We start from the raw sequence: 17653 nt of genomic DNA on the forward strand, positions 1-17653 counted from the left end.
GAGCTATTGATGACTGTATCGAAGAAATGTGACAAAGAATCATTTATTGTTGTAATGTATGTTACATGTAAACATTAAGGGAGAATGTTCCACGCAATGCTTCCATGTCATGTGTAGTTGTTATTATGAATAAAGAAGAATCAGTCTAGATGTTGTTGTTTCCTATGAATTATAATTGTGATCTAGATGTGTCTAAATTAATAATTTATATACTATATATGTGTAACTATTATGAAAAAAAAAATGTAATTTATAAACTTAGCTCATCTTAAAGATCAATGCGAAATCTAAGTTCCCCGTTTTCTGTGTCATATTCGGTGGAAGTTTAGTTTAGATTCAGTTGAAACAGTTATAATCTCATAATGGTAAATTTCATCTATTCAAAACATTTAAAAAAATACACACACATACTACTTTACTCCATACATCCATCAGCGGAACATGCTTAAATCGTTCCGAATTTATGTCCTGACGTAACTCTGGTTACTTCAATTTATCAAGCCGAAAGAAGATGGCTAGCAGAACCAATTTCAGATTACGCAATTGTAAAAGTCATAAGAATCTCTACCAACTGTCATAAGCGATTAAAATGAAGCTATCGAGACTCCCAATTATGCAATTGAGGAGAAATATGGTACTAATACAAAATATCGCCACCCCAAGTTGGTAGTACATCTCTATACGCGATGCATACATCAATTCTATGCTACAGCAACAATAAGAGTCGGGGGCTAATTTGCGTATCCTATTCAACATTATGAATACTAGCCTCCTGAAGTACTCTCGGAGTAATAACCACTTAAAAGCGGGTGATATTGTCGGATCACCTCCGCTTCTTCGCTTCAGCGTTACTCTTACACAAGTTAGCCTTGATACATATTAGAATGGCTTAAAATTGCGGTCCTTCGAACGTCTGGCCAAATTGCCAATTTGCAGGAGCAATGTTATAGGAAGTGATAGTTCTCCCGTTGCTGGTGGTGACCTGGAAGGACAGAGTCTGCCCATTTAAATAGGAGCTGCTCTGCCAATTCTATCCCCAGTTTCGGGACATTGCTTTCCAACTAGTGTTGGAGCCTTTGATGGAAACCGCCTCCACATCCCCTGCACCTCCTACATTGGTAATGAGTACCTAATTGATGTAGGAGTGCCCATTGATCGTGAATCGAACTCGTCCCTTCCTCACGCATGGCACCCTGCACGCATATATATTAACCTTGCAGCTAAGGATTTCATCCTAATTAAAGTCCAGTTGGAAATAAAACTTCAGGTTGAAGAATAGGATTATAGTGTTATCAGACTAATTAGGGTAGCAAATAATTACCTTCTGAATATGATTGGAATAATGCCACTTCTGTATATGGCGATCTGTTGAAAAGCAGGTTGAGCCATGTCGAAGTGTTGGAGAGGTGGATTGCACCATCGTCCATTGTCGTTTGGAAGAGCATTGTTAGGGGGACAGAGGTTAGTCGCAGTAACTGTCAGAGTGCTTGGTAGACACCAGTGAGGGTCGTAGTGGTGGTTGCATTTCATTTTGTAGCAGGATCCACAGGTAGCTCCATTGTTGAGAAGCGCCGTGCTCAGAGCTGCAGCATTTGTTCCATAGCCTTGGCTATATAGGTTGCCGTATCCGCAGGCACCGCCTGTCCAATTAATTTCACGGTCGATTTGCTTAACTAACATATGGTATAAAATAATTATCTAAAGCTGAAAATGAAGCCAATATTATTGAACGTACTACGCCCATGCAGCCCGACGCATCGTTGCCACCGTAAAACGTAGCATGTGCGGATTGCTACTCGCTACCTAGTGCATAGGCTGTAGCAGCTATCCCCAAGAAACCGAAGGTTGTGGCCAGTATTACGGGAGCCATTTCACAACGAAACAGATGCTCACTTAAAGATAGGTAGGTTTCCTCTTAATGAATATCTAACGCTAGAACTAAGTAGAATGGAAAGTAGAACCGATCATCTGAGTCGATGGCTGATTGGTGAACTCCAACAGATATAAAGAATCGGGAGGTTGATAAGTTATCGAAATTTCTACATATTAATATCCGTTGGAGAGTCGTTGGGTGCACAGTGCACATGCACCGCTCCTTCAAACTTTCGGTGACATCTGCACACGTGAATCACGTGAATATTGCGATGACCAAGGGGTTCTTATTTTCAAAAGTCTGACCACAATATGACCTACACTACTAGAACTAGGGTTTCTTACTTTCAAAAGTCTAACCAAAATATGACTGACACTACTGGAACTAGAACTAGGGGTTTTTATTTTCAAAAGTCTGACCACAATATGACCGACACTACTGGAAAGGCCGGTGGCCCGTGGGTGACAATTAAGGTTTATACTTCTCATCTTACGCTAGTTTTACGTACGTTGATCACAAAATTCATGTGTTTATTCATATCATTGCTTGAATTTACGTATCGTCTTTTATAAATTGTATTCTTTTCTAGGTAGAGGTATTTGTTTTCTTATCTAACGGAGTCGGCCAGTGTTTGCAAATACAAAAGCATATATGTGAACTGTTTCAACGGTCCTCAACGCTGAAGTGTTGTTTACAAGCAAAAACAAGCAGCTACGTCATAAATGACTGGATATCACTATCTATGTTAAATCCAGGATAGATTTGTTCTGAGAAGTATGGCCTTTTCTTATTGGTCAAGAAATTACTTGCATCTAATTCAATTCTAATGGATTAAATTTCATAAACAAACATCACACTAAAGCCATTCCTACCATTTCTTTTCAATTTATGGACCCGTCAACATAGTTAAGGTCTATATAGTGTGGGCTACGAATGTAACCTGTCGATGGTCTAGTGTTGGGTAAATTATGTTCACCGAGTACAAAATGGCTGCTTGACCAAACTATCCCTGTTACATGACAAAACTGTGCCCGCAACTATTCTAGTTTTAAAGGAAAATAAATGATTAGAGGTATAATCGAACATTTTGACGAGCATTACTGAAATGTATATTGTTTCAAACGTCATTTCAGCGTGTGATAAAGAGGTGATAAAGCAGGGGTGATAAAGATCCCATCTAAGTCGAAATATAAAGCGAGAGTACTAAGTGGAAGAAAGTTTTTCGATGAGGACATAAAGTAACTATATGATGTGAAATTTGCTCCAACATAGATAGATAAATGAATTTGTGCTCGTGAGAGGACGAATTTTGCAACGATCAAAATTTTGAATAAATGTAGAGCAGGGGATGAAAAACCTAACTAAAATATCCGATCGTTAATGGATGTATAGTATTAACGACAACAAACATAGGTAGCAGCGAGTAGTGGTATGTTTTAGGAGTACTAGGATAATGGTGGACTGTGAGCGGATGTATTAATTAATGCCATCGTAATGGCTGTATAGAATAGACGAGCAATGAACATATGGGAGCAGCAGGTATAGTGGTATGTTGGAGGAGGATTAGGATTATGGTGGATTGTGGGGATGTATCAACAAAATTATTAATTTAAAAATTGTGATGAAATTTGTGTTTATTTAATAATTTTGAGGAAGTTTGTGTTTAATTTTTATGTGTATGAATGTAACCATTGTAGTAAAGATGTGTTTTGTTTTTATGTATATTACAGTTATAGTAGTTCATAAAAGTATGATTCAATTTTGAAAAGGTTCAATTTTGAAAAGGTGTTAGTTTAGGTTATTTATGTTGGGTATTTTTGAATGGGGAAAATACCAAAACCAGACAAACAAACATCACAGAGGCAATGCTCTGTTTCCACTGTTTCAGGATCTTTGCACAGGGAACCTCTTAAAACAAAATGACTCATAACAGAGTATTACACACCATAAAAACATTTCTATTCATTAAAACAAAAGGCATTGATACACATTCATCCTCTTTCACTCAGAGGGATTTACCAAAATTACTTTCACCCATCAAAACTCTGTTTTCACCTGAGAAATTACTGTGCTGGGTTTACTGCAGTAAAACACATTTTTACATTTGCTGGTGTAAAACTATTTTTACACATACTGCTGTAAAAATATTTTACACATACAGTAAACTTTACATTACATTCCTATTAAAAAAAAACTTGTGCACTCTTTTCTTTTTCTTTTGCATTTCAATGCAAATCCAATACATAAAAAAACTGATCTATGCACTGGTGTGCAATATCTTCCCCTGCTTCACGTGCGCTCCCTTTTTCATTTAATGGTGTAATAAAATTTTACACATCCTTCTGTAAAAATAATTTTACACCTCCCTGGTTCCTTTTGTTGCACTGTGCGTTATATGAAATACACTAGTCAACATACATAAAAAAACTTACTTCAAACATATGCACTCATCCTTTTTGTTCCTCTGGTTGTTTTTCGCTGCAGCGAACCAGGTTCTTTTTCCTCCCGTGTGCCAAATGTTACCACACTCTCCACATTCTTTTCCTTGTTCTTTATGCAACCTCCGCGCACTCTCGTTTTACAAAAAATATGGTCAACACAATAAAAGGCTTGACATTTTTCAATGTGTATGCCATACATTAAAACATAACACATAACGTGTATACCAAAGCAAAACAATGCATGCCGTATAAACTTAAATGGCTTACCCACTTTCTTAAATTTGATTTGACTCTTTTGCAGACAGGAGTGGCGGTCAACTAGACTTGTTTTTTTTACTCCACGTAAGTGTTTAATGTTGCCCGTATGCAGGTTTGGACAATCGATGGTGGAGAGCGCCGGAGCAGATCGGACGGCGGAGATCAATATCGAAAAGGAGTTTAATGCTGAGCTTTACCTCCCGATATGTCAGAGATGCTGATGTCAGGTGAGAGCCACGCGTCTTCACCAAATCGCATCGGAGCCAAACATACGGAAACTACTTTTCCCTGGATGGCGGTGCGATATCCCTCAAGCTGGTTTGTGGTTTCATGCTGGCAGTTTTGGGTTGCTGCCGTATTGTCCACGTCCGCCTGCACGGTGTTGCGACCTGCAGTTGGAATTACCATTCCAACACTCCCCTTTAATTTCAACTGCTGGGCATTCAATCTTACCCAAGCACTTCCTCTCATGGAGGGATTCCCCAACACTGCTGTTACAAAGACATCTTCCTCACATAGAGGGATTAACCTAAAACTGTGCTTAAGAGCACCTTCCTCATGACAGAGGGATTCACCATAACAATGTGCTGAAGAGCACCTTCCTCTTGACAGAGGGATTCACCTGTGACTATGCTGAAAAGCATCATCCTCTTGATAGAGGGATTTACCACACTATGCTGAAAAGCATCTTCCTCTTGACTGAGGGATTCACTAATGACAATGTGCTGAAAAGCACCTTCCTCTTTAATAGAGGGTTTCACCAAATGACTGCTTCAAATGCAGTTCCAAAACAAACAATCATTGCACTGCTGTGTGTGCAAACTCATTACATTGTTCTTTTATGCTGCTGCATATTCTCTGCTGCACTGTTGTGCCATCTTCTTTACTGTGTCTATCCCACACTGCTGTGTCTACACTTGCACTGCTTCTGCACTTTTCAAAGACAAAATACTTTGTCTTCCTTGGAACAATTACACTGTCCCAATTTACAAATTTACACTGCTGTGTGTAAATATTTCTTACATTCACTGTTGTTGCATATATTGCATTTCAATTCAATGAACAACAAATTCATTACATTTACCTTTACTGCTGTAAGGAAAATTTCTTTTGCATGTGCTGCTGTTCAAAACTTCTTGCTGTTGCATTTTTCACATTTGCATTGCTGTGTGCTTCTCCTTCTTGCCATCATGCTGCTGTCCATAACTTCTTACTTCACACAATCTTAGTCTTCATTTTTTTTATTTTCATAATGCACTGTTGTGCAATTCCTTTCGATTTTCTGCTGCCACACACATTCTTATACATCCAGTGTGCATTAAAAATCTGCTGTCCTTGTTTTTCTTTATGCATTTCTTTGCATGCTGCATTGCATATGAAGAAAAAAAACATTACATTTTTTTTACTGCTGTGTAACAAAAATTTCATTGCATTCTCAGCCACTGGGCATTTACGCTCTGCTGCGTTTTGCCTTCTTCTCATTTTCTTCTCACTGTTTTGCATTTTCATTCCCAATACAAAACATTTCCATCTGCTGTGTATTATACTCACTCTGCTGTGAGTATATTCTCTCACATTACATAGAAGGAAACTACCTTCCATTGCTATGCATTTCAATGCATGTGCACCACAAAAAAAATTTAAACTGCTGTTTTATGTTCTGTCTTCCCACTGCTGTGAGGGTTTCCATGCTTTGCATTTTTCTCTTATCCCGCTGCTGCTCTTTACATTTCAGCGCTGCCATCTTTTCTTCTTTATGCATTTCTGTGCATATTGCATAAAAACAAAGCAAAAACATTGCTGATTTCATCACTGCTGCATATTACCTTTTAGAGGGATTAACAAAGATTTCATTTGCAACTGTTGCGCTGCAATACATCCTCCATCAACAAATGACTGTTAATACAGTTCAGCAAACAAAAAAAAATTACAAGCTCCCCTTTAATGTATGCTTGTCTTCTTTTGGTAGACTCTTCTCAAAAGAAACTTAGATTAGTTGCAAAGCTCAAGGGACTTTCACACTGTATTTCCTTCCTTCTCCATACTTGTGTAACTTTCTTCTTTTGTGTGGGTCTAGCTTGCATAGGAGCCCATCTTAAGTTACAGTCACGTGCCATATGCCCAATGTTATGACACTTGAAACATTCAACATTTTTCATGAATGACATTTCATGATTTCTTCTTGTGAAATTATTTCTTGGAGATTGTCGGGGACCACAACATTTATCTTTATGAAATGCTCTACAGTCTTTTGCCATATGACCAAAGTTTGAGCAAGCATAACAATAACCATAAAATGAACTTTGGTACCTGGGAGATGGAGGTTTCCTTGATGTACTTCTGAAGCCTTGCTGCCTTGAGATCCTTTGATGATAACCATTGCATCTTGCCTCTTTGACATCAGCTACATTTCTTCTTGGAGCTGGTTTTCTGCTTGGAGCAGGATTTCTTCTATTGCAGCCTTCATTTTTCTCCTTGCCTTTGTTGGAACTAGGAGCATCACCATCTCTTTCTGGCTTCTTCACATCTCCTTTGCTTAAAGCATCTTCATCCTTGTTTGAGGGTTCACCTACATACCCAAGTCCTGATTTATCAAATGGGGATCTGTGATAGCTAAGCATGTCATCCAAAGCTTGAGAGCTCTTCATGATCTTGTTCATCCCTTCAACCTTCTTCCTGAGGAGGACAATCTCTTCTTCTAACTTTTCACATTCATTATTTTTCTTTGCTAGTTGTCCCTCAGTTTCTTCCTTGCTACGAGTAGCTTCAGCTGCTACTATTTTGAAGGAGATAATATCAGTCTTCATTTTGGAGATTTCTTCATCCTTTGCTTGACTGCTCTTCATGTTCTTTTCAGCTTCTTGTGCCTACTTCTTGGCTTCTTGTAGTTCAGACTTAAGGAAGGAGACCTCTGCCTTGTACTATCCAATCTCTTCTACAAGCTTGTTCACTCTCTTGTGCCTTTGTTCAAGTTGACTTGTCAAGGTGTCTTCCTGCTTCTTTGCTTCATTCAGCTGATTTGTCATGGATATGACTTCTTCATGATGTTTCTTCTTGCATTGGTCAAGCTCCTTCTTCAGCTTGGTAAGCTCTTCATCCCTTTCTTTTACCTGAAGCTTGATGAGGTCAAGCTTCTCATCCTCAGCTTCTATGATGGGTTCTTCTTGACTCATTGTCATGGTCAGTGCTCCCTTTGCATGAAGGTCATGCAGTCTGTCCCATATATCCTTTGCTGATGTATATTTTCCAAGATTCTTCTTCACTGAATCAGGGAGTCCATTCAAGATAGTCTTTGCTGCTTGTGCATCATACTCCATGGATTCTTTATCCATCTTCCTATCATCAAACACTGACTCCCAGACTTCAATCCCCTCAAACATTAGGAAAGCCCTCATCTTTATTTCCCATACATCAAAGTTTCCATCAAACTTTGGGGTTTCAAATAGAATGTATTCTAATGGATTGCCTTCTAGTTTAGTAGAGGGGGGAGACACATTTTTAACAGGCATGGAGGCTTTCTTCTTTGACCTTGCCATTCTTATCTAAGCTTTAAATACTTGACTGTGTTTTCTTTTAAAACAACTGACTGTCTTTAATAATAACTCAAAAAATTTGAGAAATACCTGAATCCCTTTGGCTGAAACTTCACACTGCTGGAGAGGTTTGACTACTGCAACAACACCTTCCTTCAGCTTCTTTGAGTCTTCAAAGAGCCTGGACTGTGCTCTGATACCAATGTTGGGTATTTTTGAATGGGGAAAATACCAAAACCAGACAAACAAACATCACAGAGGCAATGCTCTGTTTCCACTGTTCCAGGATCTTTGCACAGGGAACCTCTTAAAACAAAATGACTCATAACAGAGTATTACACACCATAAAAACATTTCTATTCATTAAAACAAAAGGCACTGATACACATTCATCCTCTTTCACTCAGAGGGATTTACCAAAATTACTTTCACCCATCAAAACTCTGTTTTCACCTGAGAAATTACTGTGCTGGGTTTACTGCAGTAAAACCCATTTTTACATTTGCTGGTGTAAAACTATTTTTACACATACTGCTGTAAAAATATTTTACACATACAGTAAACTTTACATTACATTCCTATTAAAAAAAACTTGTGCACTCTTTTCTTTTTCTTTTGCATTTCAATGCAAATCCAATACATAAAAAAACTGATCTATGCACTGGTGTGCAATATCTTCCCCTGCTTCACGTGCGCTCCCTTTTTCATTTAATGGTGTAATAAAATTTTACACATCCTTCTGTAAAAATAATTTTACACCTCCCTGGTTCCTTTTGTTGCACTGTGCGTTATATGAAATACACTAGTCAACATACATAAAAAAACTTACTTCAAACATATGCACTCATCCTTTTTCTTCCTCTGGTTGTTTTTCGCTGCGGCCAACCAGGTTCTTTTTCCTCCCGTGTGCCAAATGTTACCACACTCTCCACATTCTTTTCCTTGTTCTTTATGCAACCTCCGCGCACTCTCGTTTTACAAAAAATATGGTCAACACAATAAAAGGCTTGACATTTTTCAATGTGTATGCCATACATTAAAACATAACACATAACGTGTATACCAAAGCAAAACAATGCATGCCGTATAAACTTAAATGGCTTAACCACTTTCTTAAATTTGATTTGACTCTTTTGCAGACAGGAGTGGCGGTCAACTAGACTTGTTTTTTTTTTACTCCACGTAAGTGTTTAATGTTGCCCGTATGCAGGTTTGGACAATCGATGGTGGAGAGCGCCGGAGCAGATCGGACAGCAGAGATCAATATCGGAAGGGAGTTTAATGCTGAGCTTTACCTCCCGATATGTCAGAGATGCTGATGTCAGGTGAGAGCCACGCGTCTTCACCAAATCGCATCGGAGCCAAACATACGGAAACTGCTTTTCCCTGGATGGCGGTGCGATATCCCTCAAGCTGGTTTGTGGTTTCATGCTGGTGGTTTTGGGTTGCTGTCGTATTGTCCACGTCCGCCTGCACGGTGTTGCGACCTGCAGTTGGAATTACCATTCCAACAATTTATAAGTTTTTAAATAATTAAATAGTTAATATTTTTAAAAATAATTTAATTATAAATATATTATTAAATATTTTATATTTTAGATTGAATTAGTAAAAAGTTTAGAAATTTTCACTTTTATGAAATAACCATGTATTTTTTTAATTTTTTTCTATCTTTTATATATATATGTATGTTAGAATAATGATTAATGTTTTATTTGTTTTCTAATTCATTTTATGAAAATCTTATAATCTATAAAATGCATCATTAAATTGATTGAAATTAAGAGAGATAGTCTTTCGGATTAATCACATTGCAAGGATTGGGTCGACGTTTAGAACCAACTAATGTGGTTCATCCTCACGACAAGGTGAGAAATCCATCCATTGCAAGGATTGGGTCGACGTTTAGAACCAACTAATGTGGTTCATCCTCACGACAAGGTGAGAAATCCATCCATCTGAGAAAATAAATAGCAGGGATGCATCATTGCACAGTGTTAGTTGTTATGTAAAAATAAATTACTTATTATCGAACCAGCGAAAGCTTATTAATTAAATAATAAAATAATAATAGAAGCAGGGCTGACCTAGTCAATTAAATGGTCAATATAATAAGTGATTATGATAATATTAGGTAAAAGTTTGTTTTTTGTTGGTAGAAATATAACATGTTTACCAAATTAAATAACTCAAATCTTATAAATTCATATAGTAATGTCATAGGACTATTATAAATTTATCTAATAATAATAGTTTGAAAATAATTAATTTTAGAATTTTATATAATAATATGTTACTAAAGAACTAACATATTTGCTAAGTTAAATAACTAAAATCTGATAAATTATTATAAGTTTATATGATAGTAGTTTGAAAATAGTTAATTATAGAATCTCATATAATAATATAATACTAATATTATGAATCTATATAAAAATTTAAATGAAATTAATAATCAGTAATATAATTATTTATTTATATGAAATTTTTTTTTACTGTTTTTTTTTAGATAACTATATATTAACAAACATTCAAAAAGGACTATAAGGGGGGAAGTCAATAAATAAAACAAGGAAGATAACAAAAGCCAAGAAGGATAAGGGGGAGGAGAGGGAGGCAAAGTTAAGAGGTGAGAGCTGGAATCCAGCGTTTACTTAGCTTCCAGTCATCATCCCTATTCAGGTTACTAGTATGCCTCTCAATCTCAATTGCTTCCTTGAGTTTCCTGTGGTGGAAATGACCAATTTTAGCAATGAATTTGGACTCTTCAATGCAGACATGGTGCTTAGATTTCTCAGCATGTTTTGCAAGGGCTGACATGCGGGAGCGATTATGTCTGAGGTCAGCCACATGTTCACTGATCCTCTGCTTAATAGATCTCCAAGTTTCTCAAATGTAAGGGATACCACATGAGCAAGGAACAAGGTAGACCCCTTTTGAGCTCATTGGGTCAATAGGGTCCTTGACTGACCTAAGAGAATTTTTAATGGTATTGAGAGGCTTGAAGGTCGAAGAAACATTAGTTTTCTTAAGAATATGGGCAATCCTATCAGTGGTCCCTTGGATATACGAGAGATGAACCTTAGAGATAGGATCAGAGAGGGCATATTTAACCTTCGGTTCCTTGCTAGCTCTGTGAAAAGCCTTAAGGCTATGGGATCAGTTGTACCCATTAATTTAAAAAACCTCAAGAACATGAGATTTCTCCTGATCAAGATGCTCGTCATCGGAGATTCTTAGGGCACGGGTAGCGAGAGTGCTGAGAACCCCAAATTTCTGAGCAGGGAAGTGCTGAGAATCGGCATGTAGGTACTGTTCTGTGTGAGTCTTCTTCCAAAAAACTTGGTAACAGACGGACCCATCATCCTTCCTAGAAAGCAGGATGTCAAGAAAGGGAAGGCGACCATTCTCCTCCACTTCCATGGTGAACGTGATGGAGTCTGATTAGGAATTAAGGTGCTCAAGAAACAAATCTAGTTTCTCTTGACCATGAGGCTAGATGACACAAGTGTCATCAACGAACCTCTTCCATTTTTTAGGACAATATTTGGCCGAAGCAAGGGCCCTGGTTTCAAAATCTTCCATGAACAAGTTTGTGACAATAGGGAAGAGGGGGGAGCCCATCACAACACCACAATTTTGTTCATAGAATTCACCCTGAAAGCTAAAAGAAGTGGAGGTGAGGCAAAGGCCAACTAATTTGGTCGTGTCTTTATCGGTAATACGAGACCTTTGTTGAGAAGACTAAAGACAGAGGGATAGAAATTCTTGCTTGATAGATTAATAACATTCTTGAAACCCCTATAATTATTATCATCATCATCATCATCATCATCATAGCTGGTGTTGTTATAACTATTATTATTGTAATTATTATTACATCTATTATTATTATAGTCATAAATATTATTATTATATTTATTACTATGATATGAGTTATTAATATCGTTATTGTGATTAAAGTAATTAGTATTATTACTATCAACCTTAAAAAGTAAATTGTTATTATGAACGAGGTTCTTAGAAATATTCTTGTTTTTATCGGAGATATTAGAGTAGATGTTGTGTTTATTTATGTTATGTCTATTAAAATGAAAGGGCCGAGAGGAAGACAACATGATTAGGGATGGAACGGTGGAGGAGAAATCCGCTAAGTTCGAATTGATGGAGGAGGAGAGAGGTAGACCGATAACCAATGCCAGGGGCGAGTTGGAGGGAGGGGGGAAGGAGGATTCCGTGGTGGAAGAAGTCACTCAATAGCATGTATCTGCGTGGAGAGGGGGAGGGATGTTGCAAAGAGCGGACCTGGACCTCTCAACATAGTCAGAGGACTGGAAAGTTATTGAGGAAGGTGGAGGTATGAGCGAAGACGAGGGGTTAGCATCGAGGGAGGGAACGGAATGGAAGAGGTTAGACCGAGGGGACAACGAACTCACTAGGTTCATCAACAATGCTGCAGAGGGTGGTATCGCCGATGGAGATGAGAGAGAAATGTCAACAGCTAGTAGAGAGGATCGAGCAGGTGCCGAAACCGAGTCCGTGAATGGATCCCTGGGAGATCTGGAAGGAGATATGTCAACAGCCATCGGAGAGGACCTAGCGGGTGCTGAAACCGAGTCCAAAAATGAATCCAGGAGATCTGGAGGATGGGTCAGTGGTAGGAAGCAACTTGAAAACTTGTGAAGAGGACTAAGCAAGTGCACCAGAAACATAAACCTGAAGAGGGGAAGTAGAAGGAATCCATCCAACAATTTTGAGAGAACACCCTAGGGGAGAGGGGGAAGATGCAAAATTGGGTTTTGAAGGAATTTGCGTGCAAACCCAATTCCTCAATGGAGAGACCTGTTCATTTTTTACTGCACTAGCAGATTGAAGCGGTCCAAGCTAAAGACGAAACCGGAAGAGCGTTTCCCATAATTCAATAGCCTTTCGAATTTAATGAAATGCTTTTTCTTGGAGGATTCTTCCAATCGGAGGGCCTTCGCTGCCGAACTAAAGTCAATCACATTCCACAAGGACACTGAGATCTGGTTTGCTAGATCCAAATGGAGCCAGAGAAGTCTTGCTCCCGCGCATCAGCCTTTGCAAAACATGCTAAGAAATCTAAGCACCATGTCTGCATTGAAGAGTCTAAATTCATTGCTAAAATTGGTCATTTCCACCATAGGAAACTCAGTGAAGCGATTGAGATTGAGAGGCATACCAATAACCTTAATAGGGATGATGGCTGGAAGCTAAGTAAAAGCTGGATTCCGGCTCTCGCCTCTTAACTCTGCCTCCCTCTCCTCCCCCTTATACTTCTTGGCTTTTGTTATCTTCCTCGTATTATTTAATGGCTTTCCCCCCTTATAGTCCTTTTTGAATGTTTGTTAATATATAGTTATCTAAAAAAAATTAAAAATTTTGATATAAATAAATAATTGTATTATTGATTATTAATTTCATTTAAATTTTTATATAGATTCATAATATTAGTATTATATTATTATATAAGACTCTATAATTAACTATTCTCAAACTACTATCATATAAACTTATAATAGTTTATCGGATTTTAGTTATTTAACTTAGCAAATATGTTAGTTCTTTAGTAACATATTATCATATAAAATTCTAAAATTAATTATTTTCAAACTATTATTATTAGATAAATTTATAATAGTCATATGACATTATTATATAAATTTATAAGATTTGAGTTATTTAATTTGGTAAATATATTATATTTCTACCAACAAAAAACAAACTTTTACCTAATATTATTATAATCACTTATTATATTGACTAGTTAATTGACTAGGTGACTGCTTGCTTATATTATTATTTTATTATTTGCGAAACGTCGACCCAATCCTTGCGATGTGATTAATCCGAAAGACTATCTCTCTTAATTATGGATCACAAAAGTCTTCGATCTAACTTGATTGAAATTGTAAATTTTCTTGATTTAATACTTTCAAAAATATCTAACTTATAAGGTTTACAAAATTTATCAATAATTCATTCAATTTTTGTAGAAAAATATATTTTTATTTAGAAAAAGGAATGAAGAAAAAAATAAAATAGAATAAAAAAGATGTTATAATGGGCATAACAATATAGTGAAATTCACCAAATATTATTAATCAATAAAATTGAAAAACATAACCATAGAAATCAAAACAATGATAGCTCATATAACACTATATAAGTACTGTTATCACTTAAGAATTCTAATTTCAAAACCGCTCACATTAGTTTGACTATAAAAATTCGGTGCTAGTCTAGGTTTGAGTTTTTGTTTGCCTTAGAGTCTGAGTCTTAGGAGTCCATTATGCATCCTCATTCACCACCGGTCTCATAATTCATACAATTTCCATGTGTCAGTTTTGTTCAAAGGTTATTATGTGCTACAAAGCTCTTTAGGAGATTTCGTAGCGCATAAGTCAGTTTTAGGTGTTTTCGCAGCGCAACATGTTTCAGGTGATTTCGTAGCGCAAAAACCTGGTCTAGGTGATTTTGTGCTGATCCATAACAAATCTCACCCAGCTGTCATACTTATCAGAATCTGCGGTGTTTTAGGTCGTTAGGTGTCTTGGTACTGGCACATGTTGCAGTTGTTGCTGAGAAGGAGACAAAGGGTTCTGTTTACAATCTACATGTATTTAATGGAAAGTTGCTCGCTGGCATCAATTAAAAGATTCAGTTATACAAATGGGAGAACCGTTCTTTTGACGAAGCCTGGAAAACAGAATACATCGTCTCAAGAGAATCAACTGTGCCACCTGGTTTATCTTATTGAGAATGCCATTATGAATTTGCCACCTGGTCACGGAGATGTTTTCCCTGCTCTTTTGAACAGTGAGAAGCTTGATGAACTACTCTCACAGGATGTAAAAGGTGGTACGCTTATCTCTTATGAAGGCTGCGTTCAGCTTCAAGAGATTGCACAGGTTCCAGAGGAGCATATTCGCGAGTTCAAGGTCATTTTCACCTGCATCTATGGTGGATTGGGCAGGCAATAGTTGGAGATGGGAAAAATCCTCGCAGAGAAAGGCAACAGATTGCTGAAATTGAAAAGCAGGCAAAGGAAGCAAACAAGCTCACTGCAGTTACCACGAGGAGTCGGACTACAAATGTGCACGGTGAAGCTCAAAAGTGTGGTGAAGAAAAGAGAGTGAGATTTCAAAATGGATATGAGAGCTATTGATGACTGTATCGAAGAAATGTGACAAAGAATCATTTATTGTTGTAATGTATGTTACATGTAAACATTAAGGGAGAATGTTCCACGCAATGCTTCCATGTCATGTGTAGTTGTTGTTATGAATAAAGAAGAATCAGTCTAGATGTTGTTGTTTCCTATGAATTATAATTGTGATCTAGATGTGTCTAACACAATATCTGCCACAAATCTCTATCTCCGAGTCGATCATATATATGTTAACTCTGATGATATCAAGGAAACTGGCTATACATACATTATGCCAAAGAACATATTGAAAAAATTCATTTGCATAGCAGACCTTAGGACTCAGATTTCGGGGTACATTTATGGTATAAGCCCTCCCGACAATCCACAGGTGAAGAAAATTCGTTGGATAGCTATGCCTCCACAATGGGGAACGCATCAGCAAGTTCATTTGCCTTTGGCTTTGCCGGAGCATGAATTTTTGAATGATTTAGAACCTTTGGGATGGATGCATACACAACCCAATGAGCTTCCTCAATTATCACCTCAAGACTTAACATGCCATGCTCGAATCTTGGAGAATAATAAGCAGTGGGATGGAGAGAAATGTATCATTCTTACATGCAGTTTCACTCCCGGCTCCTGCTCCTTAACTGCATATAAGCTTACTCCAATAGGTTATGAATGGGGGCGGCTCAACAAAGACACTGGAAGCAATCCACATGGTTATCCCACGAAGAAACAGAGTTTGAGCTCAAGTTATGCCAACCTGGTGAAGCTTCTTGTGTGGCGCATATAAGAGACAGGGTGAATGCTGATGAATCAAGTTTGAATGTTTCCTATGAAGCTCCAGAAATACTTCAAACATGCCACTTGGAAAAGATAGTGAAATCACTTGCAGCAGATCGTTGTGTCTTTGGTTCTCGTGATGAAATACTTGATGAAAATGTCCATTTAAGCCAAGACCAACTTCTACACAGGTTTCTTTGTTTTCATGACAATCAACAAATAGCAACTCAGGAACAAGAATCAACCAGTAATCCTGAATGGATACAAGGAGAACATTTTGTGCATCAAGCCATACAAAATTTCAGGTTGTCATATGCATTAACAAACATAACTCCAGTGATGAAAAACTTGTCAAGCAGTGCGAGGATCAACAAGTCTATTTATACAAAGTTTAAAGTAGACGAGCCAAAACCATGTCAAGAGCTCGCAGAGGACTTTGGGTTATAGGTAATGCCGCAGCACTAAAACAGTCAAATAGCTGGTCAACGTTAATTGATGATGAAAAAGACAATTCAGTAGAAAATGACAGTTGAATGGCTCCATCATACCTTCAGAATAGCCCAATTATTTGATGATAGCAGAGGTCCAGATTCCCCTGCAAAACTCTGAAGATAACATCATTGGAGGTTTTGAATCCACTGAAGCCAAAGTACAAATAACACAAAAGATTAATCATGAAGGAGAAGTTAACAAGGCTCGCTACATGCCACAAAATTCATTTGTCATTGCAACGAAGACAGTGAGCTCAGATGTTTATGTGTTTGATTACAACAAGCATTCATCAAAGGCTCCTCAAGAAAGGGTTTGCAATCCTGAATTGATATTGAAAGGTCATTCTAATGAAGGATATGGTTTGACACAGAGTCCTCTCAAAGAAGGTCACCTACTAAGTCGTTCAAACGATGCACAAATATGCTTGTGGGATATAAACGTTGCATTTGGAAAGAAAGTGCTTGAGGCCAATCAAATATTTAAGGTTCATGAGAGAGAAGTTGAAAATGTTTCATGGCATTTTAAGCACGAATACCATTTTGGCTTTGTTGGAAATGATTGCCATTTTGCTAATATGGGACATGCGTACACCTGCACCTAGCAAGCCTAAACAATCAGTTGTAGCTCATCAGAGTGAGGTTAACTCTCTGGCCTTTAATCCGTTCAATGAGTGGCTGTTGAGAAAAGAAAGCTCAAGACAGTTAGAGCTTGGATGAAGACTAACGCTCAGCAGTTTCGTAGCGCGCTACAAAAATGCTGAAGCAACACAATCTAATTTCAATTAACCGGTTTTTGAATATGAGTGGGAATTTTGAAAGGGTAATGTCTACAAGGTATGCAAGGCATCTGCTGAAGCTATTAAGATTCAACCAGGTCAAGACAAGTGGAGATAATATGTATTCGAATCCAACTTTAGATTTTTGTCATAAAGTGAGCATATTTACCACACTTCAGGATATGTAAAATAGTTTGCAAGAATTTTGGCTTTCACGCATGAAAACGGTGGACAACACATCAAAGACGTGGCAGTCTGCTCCATTTTGGGTAATTAAAAGATAAAGGATATACTTCGTGGGATCCGAACATTTTGAGGCAA

At 37.6% G+C, this 17653-nt stretch overlaps 2 pseudogenes; one reads left to right on the forward strand and one right to left on the reverse strand.

Moving 5' to 3' along the window:
- Nucleotides 1–889: 889 nt before the first annotated feature.
- Nucleotides 890–9611, reverse strand: LOC149164792 (expansin-A2-like; annotated as a pseudogene).
- A 5141-nt stretch (nucleotides 9612–14752) lies between these two features.
- On the forward strand, nucleotides 14753–17273 carry LOC149164793 (histone-binding protein MSI1 pseudogene; annotated as a pseudogene).
- The last annotated feature ends 380 nt before the right edge of the window (nucleotides 17274–17653 follow it).

The sequence above is a fragment of the Pinus tabuliformis genome, chromosome 5_1, assembly GCF_031772625.1.
Source record: "Pinus tabuliformis cultivar Carrire ecotype Pingquan chromosome 5_1, CPIR1, whole genome shotgun sequence".
Classification (NCBI taxonomy): domain Eukaryota; kingdom Viridiplantae; phylum Streptophyta; class Pinopsida; order Pinales; family Pinaceae; genus Pinus; species Pinus tabuliformis.